Source organism: Molothrus ater, chromosome 1 (genome assembly GCF_012460135.2).
Source record: "Molothrus ater isolate BHLD 08-10-18 breed brown headed cowbird chromosome 1, BPBGC_Mater_1.1, whole genome shotgun sequence".
Classification (NCBI taxonomy): domain Eukaryota; kingdom Metazoa; phylum Chordata; class Aves; order Passeriformes; family Icteridae; genus Molothrus; species Molothrus ater.
The window spans coordinates 105,605,814-105,623,569 of record NC_050478.2 but is presented as its reverse complement, the minus strand read 5'-3'; the positions used below and the strand labels follow the sequence as shown (position 1 = coordinate 105,623,569).

Below are 17,756 nucleotides of genomic sequence, written 5' to 3'. Positions count from 1 at the left end.
AAGAACTAAAAATAAAATCGTTATTTGAAGTCCACACAGCTCCTAAAATGCAGTCAATGGAAATGAAAGCCGAGATGCTGATCACAAATATACAGGGTATTTTCTATTAGGAAAGGGAAGTACGGTACCTTCTCAGATTCCTTTCAACCTATTTGAAATGCAGTCATGATTAAAGGATGCAGCTAAGAGTTTGTGAAGCCTTGCTGCATTGTTTAAAACTCTTGACCACCTGCAAAATAAAAAGGGAGAAAAAAATCAGTATTACTCATGCCAGCATATAGTTTATAACAAGACAAAAAACCCTTCCTGTGGAAACCTGGTCTAGGGTGAAAAATGGAGTGCCAGTGACTATAAAAAGCACATTTTTCTTTAGAGGAATACTTGATTGAAAGTGCTTGGTTGCTTCTCTATATTCTACCAGAAGTCCAAACTCAGAATTTGCACATTTTTGGCACTGAAGTTACTATATGACAGATTAGGAATTTATCACATTAATATGACAAAGTTAACTGTTGTAGAAACATTAAAAAATATATGATAATGCAGAAGTAATTCTTTTACTATTTATAAAGAAACAAAATAAATGGGTGATCAGTGAGACCCTGGAGATCAATGTTCAAAATTAAATCAGAATTAGATGGTTGCTCTCCTATCTGGGTTTCCATAAAAATATTGAAGGGAAAACATTACTAATAGAAATTGCACTTAATAAAAGAAAATACACCTGAAATATCCCAAGGAATGGTAAAAATGGTGTAGCAAGGAGCAAGCAAAAGAATAACTCCTAAAATACCTAGGGCTGTACAGAACACCAATTAACATCAGGAAAATATTTAAATTAAGTTGTCATTGAGTGGACTTTGACAAGACTTTCTTAGGCAGACAAACTGGTTTGGTTTCTCAATAGCAACGGACCATATTTTGCCAAAAGATTTAAAGGAATTTTCCCTGGTGCTTGCAGATGGGATTTTAAGGCTTAAAGCTGTGACTACAGGCACAGGCCCACTTGCAAAACCAGAACTCAGCTGCACACCCCAAATTCAAACTCCAGGCTTTAAAATTAACACCCTTAAAGCTTCCTCCCCCTCCTCTCAATTTTAAAAATCAGCCTGTTTAAGAGAGCAGCTGTAACCCTCACCTCTGGCTCAGGGAAGGTTTTGGGCAGGATTGTTGTGTCCTGAAGGAAGGCACTAAACAGCTCTATTGCCAGGGAGCACCGATGCTGCCCCCACGCCCGTGCGCGCCCCCGCCACGCTGGCAGCGGCTCCGGAGCACAGGGACAACAGGGATAACACAGCAGCCCCCGACCAAACTGTAGGGCTCTGCACAGCCTGCAGCCACTGCAGAACGTCAGTAATCCAATTCCAACTGCTCCTGGCTCTGAAATTGCTATTTTTCAGACACGTGCTGAACATTTCACCTGCTAGTAATGACATTTTTGTATTTTCTTCTAATTACACTCAAAGCTAAGACCTTTGGCCCTAGGCCACAGACCTCTATTCAGGCTGCACACATTCTCTTAAAGGCCCTGAGCCTTTGTTGTCACTCTCAGTCTTTCATCTATTATTTATATCCATTGAGAAGAGAGATACTCCACCATTTGTGAAGCTTTAAAGCTTCTAATCATCTTAATTTCTTCGCCTTTCAACCAGTGCTTCCCCTTATGGACCAATGCCAACAGTGTGACAAAATAATTTTTCAAGCCAAGATCCTCCTGGACCCCTCCCAAACCTTGACACACACTGGGCTGTAAGTGCCTTTTGTCCTTTGCTGGCTGCTTTTGCAAACACAGACCTTTGCTCAGCTTGGGGCTGGGGGGTGCAGATCTGCTTGTCAGAGCATTCAAAGGAGTTTTCTTGGGGTTTATGTGGTTTTGCACCACTTTCTCTCTGTAAAAAAGTCTATCTCAATTAGTACAGCTAAATCAGAGATGCTGTAAGGAACCTTATCTCTTTTAAAAATATTAAGTACCTTCTGAAATACCATCAACTATGAATTTTAAGTTTCCATTTTTTTCTTCCAAAAGCTAAACTGCTGATTTTTATACTGTTATGTGCCCACTCAGAAATGACAGATAATCACACAATATTCAAGACATACAAAATACCGTTGACCCTTTTCCAGAATATTGGCAACATTAATTTGTCCTGACCATATAACATAACGTGACAAAAAAAAATGTTTTGCATCTTATGTTCAGGTCATCTCCTTCTTATCCTCCCTTATTTGCAAATGAAATAGAAAACAAATCAACAGCATTTTTGCCAAGATGCAGAAGATCTCTTCAGAATTCATCAACCACTAATCTTCATTGCCAAGACCTGTGAGATCTGCTAACGTGACCCACATCTTGGCTCTTTCTTCCACTATGGTCTGGCTTACTTTTGATTTTTAACAGTGCTTCCTTGTTGTCTGTCCCCTCTGAAGACCCCCAACCCCCACGTCTTTTCTTATTTTTACCATTTGCTTCAACCAGCAGTTCACTTGAGACTCATCCATCTTACAATGCCCAAAGTGACAGATGCTCTCAGGAATGACCATACTGTTGAGTGAACAAAAGATAACATCACCTCTAGGAACTCCGGGAGAAATACAACTTCAACCCTGAGACATGGTTATCCTGGCAGAGACAGCACCATAAACCTCTCTCAAGTGAAAAAAACCCCAACCAACAACTGTGGGGAAAAGGAATCTGACACAATTACAAGCCAAAAAGAGTATTCTTTCCATCGTATGCTGTAGTTAGTGGTGTTGATGACCTTTTTATTTTCTTCCCCCCCCCCCCCCCCCAATACCCCATTGAAGAATTTTGTAGAATTTACTTGTGATAAAATCAAGAGGAGAAGAGAGAATGGAGAAAATTCACACAAATACTGTTTCAGGACCCCTACAGACTTGAATGGAGGAAGAAGGCACTTTGCAACAGCTTCAGCAGAAGGTCACACAAGTCCTTTGGCAAAACACAGACATTACCTTGTTAAAATCTACACATCCTACAGACCAGCTGTTGCTCAGTTAAATTCCACAGGAATTCAGAATCACCATGCAAGCCTGTGCCCTTGAAAAATGCATACTGTAACCAGAGTAAGATCACTTTAATGTCACAGCTGCTTGATAAATCTGTAATCTGTAAGTAAAAACTCCTCAGTGTTTTGACATTTGAGCATGCATCACTTAAAAAAAATTAAATTAGAATGATAGATTTTTCCAGCCAACACCCACATATCCAGCTATAGAGTGATGCCTGTTCCTAAACAAAAATCTGCCCTCTGTGCCTGTAAGACTGAGCTAAAAAGCGCTGATTTAGAACACACTCAAAATTCTCCATACAGTCAGTGGGACAGGACTTGTTGAAGAGTCCTGGGTGGTAGAAAATATTACTTAAAAAAAAGGAAAGGTCATGTTAGCTTCTCCTGGTGACATACGTGCAAAAGTGACACCACAAAAGCTGAGAACTCCTTCTCTGCAGTGAGACACAAAGAATTTCCCTGTCTCTCAGTAAAGCTTTAAATAGCATCTCATGTTCAGTTTCCAAACCCTTCAATTCATGAAATAACCATCATTACAGTACATGAGACTGAGAACATGTGAGCTGTACAAATGTAAAGTTAGAGCTGTAAAATAAAATAGGGGGCCTGATAACCAAACATTTCCTGTCCAGTGTAAAGTCAAGGAAAAATCATAACATGGGCTTCTTAAGATTTGTTGATTGATTGTATTTAGCCATATTTATTAATTTGTGATGAGTTATGATTTTAGGTCCCTATTCTGATGTAGAATGTTTCTGCTGTGCTCTCATAGCAGATCCCATCAAACCACCAGACTGTAAATGCAAAATTAATGTATAAATACACATTTTTAAAAATAGGCCATTTTCCCATAGTATACCATTCTGTAGTACCATTTTGGACATCCAACACACAGAAATTAAACTAAAAACCACTTTGGTCCTTCCTAAAGAGGATCCCAGCTCTGGGCCTCAGACCACCTTTAGGGCTCCTCTCCCATTCTGAGCCCCTGAGTGATCTGACACCGAAATCTTTGATAAAATCCCCTTCAGTTGGGAAAAACATGAACAGGAAAATCTACAGAAGACCATTACTGGTATATGACTGAAAAAGTTTTGTGCAAGACTCTGCTTTCCACCTCATATCTCAGCAACTGGCAGGGTTCAAGGCATACTGCAACTACCAAGAAGAAAAGAAATTAGAAGATTGACTCTGGGGAATGTACTGGGACATTCTGCTGTGGTATCTGAATTCATTAACTCCACTACACCTTGAGTGTCACCATGTCCAGAACAACTTTCTGAAGCTTCTTCCAACCCAAATAAATCAATGAAGCAAATAATGAAGTCTGCACTTAACATCCTCACAGGGAAAAAAGCTTGAAAATATACAATGCTTTCACCCAAAATACCTGAAGATCAGATATGGATGAAAAAGTAGCAAACTGTATCCTGCCTTAAAAAATCTGCACCCAAATGGGCATCTTAAGCAGCCAGGCCTTACACATTTTATTTCTAAATATTTATCACAGTAGAGGGAAGTGTTTATAATTAATATGCAATCCATCTTCTGCATGCTGCTGCTTTTAAACAAGACAAAATGTGAGTAAAAGGTCAAAGCTACTAGAAAGGGCCTTGGTAAAAACCTCTGATATTACAACCATTTTGCTGGAAGAGACAAGGTGTAAAATAGATTACTGGAACCAAACTCCATATGGAATAGGGCAGACCAAGGGTAGTGATCCAAACAGCAGTGAACAGTACCAGAACTGCCAGTATTAATGTGTTTGGTAACTCTAGACTGCTTTGGAAATCTCTCATTCCATGAGATTCACATTTTCCAATTGAAGCTGAACATTTTTACATGCATGTATGCAAAATCAGTTCTCATTCAATGCAAGTTTAACATGGAATGACCGAAAAATGGATAATAAACTTACAGGTAACTTCTGTCATTACCATTAAGTTATTGACACTGAAACATGACCTTGAAATGACAGCTTCATTAATGCAAGTTTTACCAGGGAAGGTTTCAAAAAGCCCTGATTAAATTAACTACTTTTAAACACAATAGGATCAATATGTATGCAGAGAATGTACACCCCCATGGCAAGTTCTGCTTGCTTGATTGATCAAAAACAAAACAATCCTGTGGCTTTCCAGATCTCAGCTGGTGCCAGAAATCCACATAGAAAAAAAAATCCATCTAAATGAAACTCTGAAAAGGTTTACCCTTCACCAGTCTATTTGCACTTCAAAAACTCCTTAAGTCCTTCAGCTAAACCCCAGGGTTGAACCATTTCAAAAATGAGAGGGGGATGGCCATGATTTATCTTCTTTCTGTGCTCTGGACAGAGCTGTAAAATCTGCCTGCTGGTGTGCCTGTGTGCTACAGGCTTCTTTTCATGAACCTTGGATACTTACTCATTTTAGAAACAACTCTGCTCAATTCCTTACTGCCCTTTATTTCCTTCAATCAGACACAAGTACCGTTTATAAGGGAAAATTTTGATTTTTGGTCACCAGCATGCAAGCTGATGAAGCTGAATCGGCAAAATGGCCAAGCATCTGAAATTAGCATTTTAAAGGAAAATATAGCAAATCTTATTCATACCTGTAAGGACTGGCTGTTGCCTTAGTGAATTTGTGCTCATGGAACACTTGTTCAGCAATCTCATTTAAGCCTATCCCTTATATTTACTAGTACTAAACACATTTTTTAGCAATAAGCTCAAATAATTTTCTGTTTGTAGATAATCAATGTGTTAGGTCACTCAGGATGCATTTTCCAGGCTTCTTTACTTCAAGGTACATTACCAATAGAAGGAAAATGGAGATTTCATGGGTCACAAACTTCTGCATCAAGAGGACCGTGAGTGCTGCTGTCAGCCCACTAAAACTCAGTTAATACACTCTTGCTTTATTTGTCCACTATCAAAACCACTGCACCCAAATTTCTACAGGGTTGGTTTTTTTCTCTGAAGCGAAAATACCAATCCAACCAATAGTGACATTCTTTGAACACAATTTAATGCTGTGATATTCAGTTTGTATATTAAAAATATAAACACACACATATAATATAAACATAAATCCTACAGCACCAACACTGTGGAAGGGCACAAAGCAAGGGCACTGAAACATGTTTGTGTACTTCAACTTTTCTAAAGTTTTCTTCTACTCCTAAGACCCAAGCCTATAAACCACATATAAGTGGCACAACTCCTACCAGTCTAAATTCTTAAGACTTGGGTAGACTTGCTCTCAAGGGAAACAACAATAAGAATAGATTCAATATTAAGTATTTTTGCATGGAAGGCGCCCATTTATTTCCAAAGTCTTATTCAGATTTTGCTTTTATCACTGATTTTCTTCCCTTCCATTCTGAAACAACAGAAATGGATGAAAAATACGTTATGAAAATATAAAAACATTGCACATCCTGCCACAGGAGGCTGAGTCTTAATTAGACTAGAGTGAAGCTTCAAAAACATTGACATTGTGCTTGTTTTTGTGCAAGCCAAATGCTGGCCCTAACAAAACTGCAGGACTAATCTGGGGGAAAAAAACCCCAACCAACCCTAATCAGTCTATTAATCCCCACTCAAATCCACAAGGATACTTAAGTAAGAGCTTGTGGATATAAGAAGGAATGGCATCTTACTCAGCATCTGACATGCTACTCAACTTAACTCCTCAGAGTCTGAAACTCTCCTTTGCTCCAGAAAAAGAGTAGAAGATGTTTTCATAATATATCCTCTTTTGTGCATAGGCTTTTCATATTAAAAAACCCTCTCCAGTATAACTTGGTTTTTTTGTAAAACCTGTAATAGAATATTTCTTTGACTCTGTCCTTCACTGGTTCACATTTCTCAGACTGTGATGAGGCTGTTTGTAAACTTGCATCTTCTCCTGGTGTGCTTGCAAAAATTCAGTATTTCAACTGTCACCTCATTAGCAAAACACTTCAACTTCCCTACATGAGCCAACATTTGCTATTTTAATAAAGCTTTCATGAAGGTGGAAGTTTACACTGTCTCTTGTCTCTTTTTACCACATTCCCTATTACCAAGAACAAGCTTTGTAAAATATATATTGTAATAAAGAATTTTTGAGTATTTGTGTAGCTATCTATTTTTTCCATACTTATTTACAGTTCCTGAGAAAACCCCAAATGGACACACTAATCAACAGGATTTGGTACTTCTATTTCAAGCAAAGTGAATGTCACCACACCACAGCCAGGTAAACCCACTTTAGAAACTGAAGTCCAAGCAGACAGAAGAAAAATACCATAAAACAGAAAAAAGAATCTGGAAAAACAAAACACCAGTAAGAAATACCCTGTGGATTCATTAGCAACCAGGGTGGCAGGCTTTCCTCTAATTCCCTTTAAAAGCCCATGACTACCTGCAGAGCCTGGGAGTGCAAATCACATTAGTGGAGCCACCAGATGACCAAAGAAAGCACTGGAGGCCTGGTGAAACCAGTAAACAAAAGGCAGCATTCCAGCTGAATGCCGCTGCTAGAGTCAGCATTGTAAGATGCTTGGATCTGATAACCCAAAAACCAGATTAGCTGCAGGCAACAAAAGAGTAAAATGAGAAACAAAGGGGTCATTTTGACACATGAAGAAATCATTTCCATTAAAGCATCTTGAGTTTACTGTGTAGTTATAAAAACTGCTCCTACTTGAAGTGACATTTGAAGCAATGAAGCTGTGACGGTGCAGTGTCTTGGAAAAGCTCCTGAAATAACACATCCTTGAACGCCATATAATTTAAAGAGGCAAACTGGCCTCTTTGTCTTTGAATCTTTATGACGTTTTAAAGGTCTAATAATGATTTTTAAATCTGTTGTACAGATTTCAGTTAGAAGACTTAACACATATGGCTCGGCTTGAGGAACAGATTCACTGGTTTCATCTGTATTTAAAAGTCTCCTGCAGAAAATTCACATACTACAATATTCTCATATAATTACACAAGAAGGCTGCCTTCTCCCCCCAGTCCCCATCTCCTCACATGTGTGCCTCACTTACTATCAACACAGGAAAGAATCATATTATATTCCTTAGCAGAAGCTTAAAAAGGGATTTTTATTCTGAAGAAAGCCCAGGCACACTATAACCACAAGGACCAAACTGCAAAACTCAAACACAAAAGTCTGTAAGAATATGCAGACACCAGAGAGAGAGAGAAGTCAAAACTTTCCAGGGTAAAATTGGAAAATCTGCTGCAATTTTGTCTTATATGCTCAAAGCCTAAACAAGTCTCTTTCTTTCTTCACAAGACAGTAAATTGTCCTGCTATGAAATATTCACAAGACGGAAGAAATTTTCTGAAGAACACTGTGGTATGCAGAGAACATTTCAGCTTGCTGGCTTTGCTCTCTGCATCTCTTGCTGCTGGCACACAACACAGAAAGCTGACACATGGTGAGGGAACAAGCCTTCCTGGAACACCACTTCACTTTTCTTCCCAGGTTTTTGAACACATACAGCAACAGAACCTGCTAGCATCAGTAAGGATGGGATCTCACATATGTAGCATATCTATCCACAGCCACATGATTCCTCTCAGTGACAAATGCAGAGAAAACAGACCCAGAAAAATATCTCAGCAGAGTCTGGTGGGGACAGCATAAAAGGACAACCTGCAGCTGTGTCCAGACACAAATATATGGTATGCACTGACCTGGAAATCCTGGCTCAGTGAAAGGCTTGTCAGAAAAAGCTTTACAAACAGCTTCTGCTACTTGGTGAATTTTTCAAAATACACAGCCATGAAGCACATCTGAAAGGGCAAGATGTAATGCCCTCATCTAATTATAGAATATGGCCATCTCTGGGGACATCTGTGCCATCATACCTATCAAAGCCCAAGACCTGTGAGGTAGAAGAAACTGGTTTCTTGTTCCTAAGGTCATTCAGCAGAGCTGGCACAAGGTCTCTAGAAAGACCCTCACATACATAGAAAAATGGATGGGTTCCTTATAGACCTGATAGGAAAACCACAAACAGACCAGGGCATCTTCACTACTCATGCTGGTCTACATCCTCTATGACTGCAGTTTAAGTCTGCATCTTTTCTCACATCAAAACTGCTTTTGTTGAGAAGCTCTTTATATGAAGACTTGCACAATGCCCAGAGAGTTTCCTTGAGCACAATTTTGGACCACAAATATTGGACATTGGAATAGTTATCCCAGTAGACTAGGAACCATTCATAGAGAAATTACATCTAATCCAGACACTGCTTGAAGTGCCATGCTAGAAGTCCAGGAATATTTACAGAAGTGGCTATGGAAGCATTCTACCTCAAGGTGGGAAGAGAAATCAAGCTGCTCTTTGAACAATTAACACAGAAATCTAGCATAGACAAAGAGATATGAAAGCTGCAGGACTGGGAAAGAATACTGCTCTGCATTCACAAGGAAAAGACAGTTGCTAGTGCTTTTATTCAGTCCTTCCACATCTCCAGTGCTCTGGCATGAAGAAAAACAAAAAAAAAATGGCCACGGGAAAAAAAAAAAAGGCATTTCAGAAATAGGAATTTAGTAAGAAAAATAAGTAGAAAGAGAATACCTTGTTCTGTCTCACCCACACTGAAGTAGAGAGATCTCATGAAGACTGGGAATAAAAAAAAGATCATTCTATTTTTGAAGTACAGGAGGGGGCAACAGATAAAAACAGTGCTAAGGAACTCACTCTGCTTGTGATTATAAACCTGAGAGACTGATAAGGGTGGGCTAAGGAGGATAATGGCATTTTCTTCTCACGACATCATAACAACTTACACTGAGCTTTTCTGAATGGAGCTGACTTTCCTATGAACAGGTACAGGGCTCTGTTTTTGTCACAGCTTCTTTATAAACTAACTCAAAATGAAAAGCCCATACAGAAAGAAAAAGACATTCATACCCCAACCAGTTGATTATAAACCAATAATCACAAGTGTATAACAAAACATATATCAGGATAATCTAATCCTCTCTACAGCTCTGATTTTCTCTGAGATGGAAGTCCCCCATCTGTCCCTCTCTTCTTTCAAGGGAAAAGTCTCCATTTCTGCTAAATGTCTTGGTTTTCAAGGCCATAGCCACACCCCAATCTATAAAGAAAACAAAATGCTTTGATGGAGTGAAAAATAATCTTTCCACAGGATTCAAAAGGAAGAAAATTTTTTGCTCTTCACTTAAATCTATTGTTATTCTACAGGCATTTTCAGAGGGCAGGCAGTGTAAAAGCTATACAGGTAAAAAAAAACCCAACAAAACGGACTTCAATGCCTGTCACCCTTGAAATTCCTAATGTTACAACAAGCAGCACTTCCCCACCATATCCTATATGCTTCTGGTGCCTTCCAGAAAGCCTTTTTATCTGATGCTGAGAACAGACTCCTGCTGCAGATCTGAATGCTGGGGACTGAAAGTACTGCACAAATGACAGAGAGTTGGGGAAAATGAATGGTTTGCTATAGAAAGAAACAGGAAATCAATTCTCAGAAATGCTATCTTTGCTTCAGTGCTTCTGTTTGGCCTCCTCCTCCCACACTTGCTCTCTGTCCCTTGCCAGCTTCCTATTTTACCAGCTCTTTACCTTGCTACCCAGTAGTGAAGGAGGGAAAATTTACAATGATCACCTTTCCTCTGCTGGTGCATTATGTGTCTGTCTTAAAAGCAGTGTCTGGTTTACCCTGGCCTAGGTTTGGCTGTCATCTAAAAACACAGCCTTTTCTGCTTCCCCAAGTATCAATTCTCATCCCATCTAATGACAGGGTTTGAGAGAAGCACATTTTTCTCATGGCAACTACGAGAAAGCAGCAGAAGGATGAAAATTATTGTATGAAGAATAAACAGACATATTTTTTTTAAAAAGCAGGAGCCAGTTGGATAACAATTCCAGATAAGATTTAAATAAACATACGTGGGAGGTAGCAGGAAAGGCAGTTGGTTCCTCATGCTCAGACGCACACAGGTAATGACCTCTGTCTCTTGCTCCCCTAAAGCTAACAATGCTGGTTATTGCACTCCTCCAGTGAGCTCTGGAAAGGATCCAGTGCACTACTGATTACATTTCATCCACAGTTAGTTTAACCTTTGAAACATGACAGTCAGTGGCAGTGAGCAGGCCAGCACATAAGGTCAGCTCAACCTTGTTGGTCCCAGCATTCTCCCAGTGTTTGCACAGAAAACAACCTGGTGATCAGGGATTCCTACCCTGCAAATACAAAAGGGCCAACAGGGACTGTGCCAGAATGCTGATTTTATTGCAAGGTGTCATTCATGGCCATTAATCTGTCAAGGCAGAAAAATACAGGTTATTCTCTTTGAAAAAACCAAAATAGTATCAGACAGAAAGAGTCTCATTTGGGAAGGCAGAGATGTGACTGATCTACTGTCAGGTACCAGGTAAATGTTGCACATTACTCCTCCAAGAATAGAAAGACAAAAATACCAAAGAGAAAATAAGTACGTTCTGAAAGAATGGTGAGGCAACTAGGTCAGCAAGTGTAACAGGAACACTTTGTGCTCAAAGGAAAGCTAAAAAACCAATTCCTGTTCAATTGCCCATTTTTCTCAAGTTACTTCCTTTCCAGAACAGCCTCTTTTGAAGCTCACTTCATATCTGCTGTACACACAATTTTAAAATGAAAAAACAGCATCTTCAATTACCTTGAATTTCTACAGAATAGCATAGGACTTAGCAAGATCAGATACCTTATCTCTTTCTAAATATTATTTCTACATCTTAACAAAGTCCTTAGTCTTGGGAAAACATATGCACAGGGAGAACAACAAAGATATTCTTGGCTTCAAAAAGCTTCTAGTTAGTTATTTAGAACTTATCACATTTTCCTTAGGGATAGATTAAAAGCATTTTTAAGGTATTAAAGTGTGGAAGAAATCAGTTTTACTCAGAAACAACTGACCTCTAACATAATAGCAGCGATGAGGATTTTTTTAGACATGCTTACCTATCCCTTGGAGCATGTGCACTTGGATTTTTCTTTGGATTATTTGTGTGTTTGCGTGGACAGCTCAGGGAGCACAGGCTTTTCAAGAGCCAGTAAGAGGTGAAGAAATGGTCATTTCAGCAGAATTCATTTTCTCTTAAATTCTTAGAGAAATGCTGCTAAAAAGAGGCAACAACAAACCCATCACCTCTTCCTCTCACTATTAGCATTTCCTAAGGTTCTCTCAGCTATAATATACAATATCTTTGGTTATACCCTATCACCTTCTCAACCTCCCCTATCACAAATGCTGGCAACAGACCTGTTAGGAGCAGGAGCTGGACTGGACCTCCAGACAGCCCTTCCAGCAGCACTTCAGCACTGCCCTGAGCAATCCACTCACCCACGAGCTGCATCTGCTGCTGCTCCAGAGGCAAGGCCTCCCCTCTGCTTCCATTCACACCCCTGCAAATCCCCACCACCAGGCACAAACTGGAAACCTTGCCTCTGGATTTTCCTGGAAGCAAATCCAGGGTCCTACAAAGTAGGCAGAAAGCCATGTGAGCTTGCATAAAGAAACAGCTGTGCCCCAAAGTTTCCTGTGCTGGAGTAGTGTTAATTCTTGTATTTAGAGTTGGAAAGGGGATGATGCTTTAAAAGCTCACAAACAAAACAAGAGCCTTTGGAAAATCCCAAGTCTTGCTCTCTGAGCTCACTCGCGCCCAACTCTTCACACCTCCCCACCCCCACAAGTCTCTAAAATAGCCTGCACCTTTATGTAGGTAAAGCACAATATACTTTTCCAATAGTTTGTGTTCCTGGCAGTACATGCACTGGGAAAGAGGCTGCCCTGACCCCAAGCATCCACATGAGCCAACAGGCCACACAAAGGAATACAGTTACCCCCAGTACACAGAGAAGTGGGTGCTGGAATACACTGGCTAACAGGAAAATCCAATTCCAGAGAGTAGGACCACAGAGCAGAGATGTTTAAGCAGCTCTCCTGACAGCAGCAAGGTCAGGGTGAAAGAAAAGCCCTTCCCACAGCAGGGCTGGTGCTGGTACAGCAAATGGCCACCTCTGGCTTGGAGAAGGCTCTTCCACCCTGGCTCAGGCGCTGTCTGGGCAGGTTCCATGCAGCCACAATTCCATTCCTGCAGCCAAAATGTCTCAGCATATGCGAAAGCACCATGCAAGTGAGATGGTGCCAGGGAGTGGGGACCCAACAAGGCTCACCAGTGCTGGGCTGGCCCTGGATCAAAGTCAGCTGGCCCTGGACCAAGGTCAGCTGCCTCATTAGGCACTGGGGTGGATATCTCAATAACAAAGGGGAACAAGTGGAAGATAACAGAGAGAAAAAACCTTCATGATTTGGGGTTTTTTTTGAGGGCCTTGAAAGAAAAGATAAAAACCTTAGGTCTGACATTATAGAGACCAAAAAAAAAAAAAAAAGAAAAAGCTGGCAGAGAAGTGCAAAAAGAAAGGTAACACGATCAAGGTGACACTCAGAAAACAACAGCCACACAGACCAGGCATAAGGAGACATCTGCCCAGTGCAATGAACATAGTCCTGATGTGGTGAAGATGGAAACTTGGACCGTGGTATTTTCCTCTCCAAATGAAAAGGCAATACAACTAGGTGAGAGACCTTACACAGGACACAGTCATGGTATGGGTGGCTTGTGCATAGTGGAAGAAAAAAGACACACAACAGAGGAAGAGGAGCTAAACATCCTGGAGGAGATGCCAGGGAGAGAGACCAAGATATCAGCTCCAGCCCAGGGAGACCAATGATTCACTTTATGGCCTGAAAGCACTTCCCGCCAAAGTTCACACAGGAAGATAATGTCCCCCTCAAATGAATTTATGCAGATGGCAGTTCATTTGTCAGAGGTTAAAAAGAGGCACTTCCATTTTAAAAGGAGAACACTCGAGGTCCTCAACAGACAAGAACTAACAGAAAGCCAGTATCTGTATGTGAGCAGTTTCTGCTCATGCCTGTTGTCTGATTTTAGTGGAGTTTACACCACCAGACCTACAAGGCCTGCTGGTCCAAAAAGAGACATGATTATATCCCATGAAATCTCATACCAAGTCTATATTTCTCAAAAGATGCAAATGAAAAACCTGTGGATTGCACAGACAGATGCTCCTGCAACGTAACTTCTGAATTAAAAATAAACACTCCAAAATGGACAACTGCTAAAATAATGTGAACCTGGATGCTTCAAGAAAAAAACACTTGTGAGGCAATTACCATTTTTTTTCTCTTGATTTAGATTAAATCCCCACTTTACTGATGCTAAGCCTCAGTAAGACTTAAAAAAAAGACTGCTTCAGAAAGTATTCCTTGGCCAGTCTATTAGCCAGTTTCCTGTGCCTTTCTCACATGAACTTGTAATCATTGATAAGGTTTACACACATCAAAATAAAGTTTCAAGATGAAAATCACCATTACCTCTACACAAAAACGCTGTATCATGTCAGCTGTCTGATACAACACACCCAAGCACAGTGGCAGAAAGATGTAAAACAAAACATTTCATTTCACTACCACTGAAATCAGCTACTGAAACTTGTTCATTGATTTTCCTTCATTAAAAAATAACTGATTGTAAAAGAAGTGTTGCCTGGCAGGATCAAAGCCTATCCTACAGGAAACACACACACAAAGCATTTGGAAATGAGGGTTAATTTGGCATGCAATTTAACAGCATTAGCTTTTATCAGCAGCATTTCAAGGTCAGGCACAGTCATGTTTAAAATGTTTGGTTTTGTTACAGTTTCAACTACAGTGTACTAGAGTTCAAAACATCTTAAACCCCAACTAAAGTAATGTGGCTCTTTAACTCTCCATTTTATTAACTCAGGACTTGACTCTTTCAAGAAAAAAAACTGTATCAAATTAGCAGATTACAAAAAATGCTCTTCTTCATCTGAGCATGGGATTAAGTTAGACAGATTAGACCAGATGGAAGGAGTCCTTTTACTGACATAGATTGTTCAAAATTTAAAGAGCTTTTGAGGATACTTTTTTAATATATCAAGTGACTTAATTAAAATGACCTCATATTTCAAGTAGTGAATTTCTTCAAGTCAACAATTTAGATTTATTCTAAGAAAAACCCCCACTTTTTTACCAAAATCTAATCTGCTCAGAATTAAAGCTAGCACATTATATTTATTCCCTAAAAGATTAATCCAAAATGTAAACTCAATATTTTTTAATTATAATTTATATTTAATTTATTAAAAAACATACAAAAGGATGATGGATAAAAGAAAACACAAAGCAGATTTGCTCAGCTCCAATATGAAATACTCCAAACACTTACTGGAGATTTTCCCTTTTATTGATTTATAAACTCCAAAAACTAGTGAGTGGTTGCATGTTTTCATGTTCACTGTTATGCTGTGGAAAAGTTTTCTGCATCTTTTTGTTGAAAGCTTATTGTATATAAAGAGTCCCAACTACCAATAATGCTGACAGACTTTAACAGGAGTTGGCACCAAATGTTTCAGGAGATCAAGTCCATACAGCACTCGGAACAAACACTTTGATTAATCAATTACTGGCAGAACTTCACAGTACTGTGGATGTGTGCCTAAGGGCTTTACAAACGCTTACAGGACAGTGATGTTTGGGGGCTGAAATCTCTTAAGCCTCTTTCTTTGCAATTCTCTGCCATGGTTCAGAAGAATGCCACCCCATTACACCAAAACCGGCACGGAAAACAGCCACTCTCGCCTCTTGCACGAGCATAATTAATCTTCTGACACCTTGACAAAGCAGCTTGTTGATAGTCAAAGAAAGGATTTTTCTGATTTCCTCCCAGGACAGGAGATGGTCTTTATCCATCATCCCTTCTTCCTGATCTCTTCTTCCAGAGTCCCCCCATCAGCAGAACTGTCTATCAGAGCAGACAGCAGGAGGGAGAGGTCTGACTGATTGATAGGGCACCAGTGCTCGACAGTGCTATTTAAGTGCAGGAACTTATTGTTAGAATCTTACTTTACAGCAGTTAAACAAATATAATGGCAACCAATTCAACCATTGTGCCACTAGAGTCAGCTCAAGCTAATAAGTAAAGTTAGCTAATTACACTGATCTGGTTTAAAATCCAGACAAATTGTAGAGACAGTCAGCATTACTGTGCACTGAAAGAGCAGAAATTGTGAAGAAAAAAAGTTTTGCACAGATTATGCTTTCTGAATTGAATTACGGTTCCTTCTCACTCTCCCTTGTGAGCAGGATCACACACTTTCCTTCTCCCCCTGGGCCTGCTAGGTACTCCTAATTATTCAAATCATTTTTCTCACAAAGCAGTTGAAATTTCCTCCTCTTCCCTTACTTACCCCAAATTCTAACATATCTTACTGTTAAGATTGCAAAAATTCCAGTTTTCAAGGGGAAAACATTATACAGTGGCTCCTGAAAGGGGGATACCATACACTACAAAATACACCAAACCCCACATTAGTAACATATCTTTGAGGATACTGATTTGGTGTCACCAAAGAACAGGTGTCCTGATGTAAAGAAGATTCTGCAAGCTTCTCAGAAACAGATACTTAATATATAAATCACTGGGTTTGCATGTAGAAATACATATTTTTCTTATACACACATTATATATATATATATATATATATATATATATATATATATATAAATTTTGTAGTTTCTCTTATCTCCCTCACCTTCCCAAAAAGATAAGCAAAATATTTGGGCATAATTATATGTTAATTATTTTCTATACTTACATACTTACATAGAACACTATGTTACTATATTAAGTGTATATACATACAATTAATTATTTTCTATACTTACATAAAGGGTGGACATTGTGTTAATCATACCTTTAAAAAACTCCTAATTCTTTGATAATTGCTGGTCACAGAGCAAACCAGTCCAGGTCACAGAGGACCAGGGCATGGCACTCTGTGAACTGTTGCCAGCCAGGGCAAGTCCAACTCAGTTCTTGGTGATCTATTTCAAATATAAATCAGACCACAATCTGTGTCTCACCAATGTAACAACCAAGGCAGAGCCATACAAGACCCAGTGTTTTCTTACTGAAGTTGCCAAGAAAAAGACCTTCATCTGGGTCAGAGGAACTTGGTAACTGCTGGGTTTAACTACACCATTCTGACCTTGACTGATTCATTCAGGACCTACCGTTCCATAAAAATAGCTGCCTGTGCTATCTGGCCCAGACCAGTTCTCCAAGCAATCTTCTTTCATTCATTTATACCAGAACAACTATCACTATTTATGAGTAAAATTAGCCATTGAAAAAGTGAACATGGTGTTCTTGCCATAAACTACACACAATTTCAAGGGATACCAACCAGGCTGGAGCAGTTAAATATTATTTATGTCAGAGCAAGTGTAAAAAAACTACATATTCTTTCTCTCAAGAATACTGTAAGCCACAACCCGGAGGAAAATCTCCCTGTCTCTTCACTGGCATTTTATGCTTGCAGATGTTGAGGCAACAATAGGAAGAGCCACCTGCAGTCTCCTACTTTTCCTTGTGTAGTTTCCCCATCTGGATTTAGGAATCAACAGACCATTGCCAACAGGATAGATGAAGGAGAGATGGAGAACACTGGCATGGCTGAAGAGACCATGCAAATCCCAAGACCTGGAGTTAAATGCAGGGAGGATGCCAGCTGGGAGGCAAAAGGGACATAGGTGGAAGAAGCAAAGTGGTCTCTGCTGAATGTTGCTAAAGAAGGAAGGAGACTTTCTACACTGGAAGGGACTAGGCTGGAAATGATGACAC

The 17,756-nt window shown here is 39.7% G+C and overlaps 1 protein-coding gene across 2 annotated transcripts in view; it reads right to left on the bottom strand.

Annotated features, from left to right (window-relative positions):
• Window positions 1-17,756, bottom strand: part of GREB1L (GREB1 like retinoic acid receptor coactivator) — a 131,851-nt gene that overhangs the window by 75,755 nt on the left and 38,340 nt on the right. For both annotated transcript variants that reach the window (XM_054514016.1, XM_054514015.1), the window contains exon 2: window positions 129-229. The gene's annotated coding sequence lies outside the window, so the exon portion shown is untranslated. The remainder of the gene's footprint in view (window positions 1-128; window positions 230-17,756) is intronic.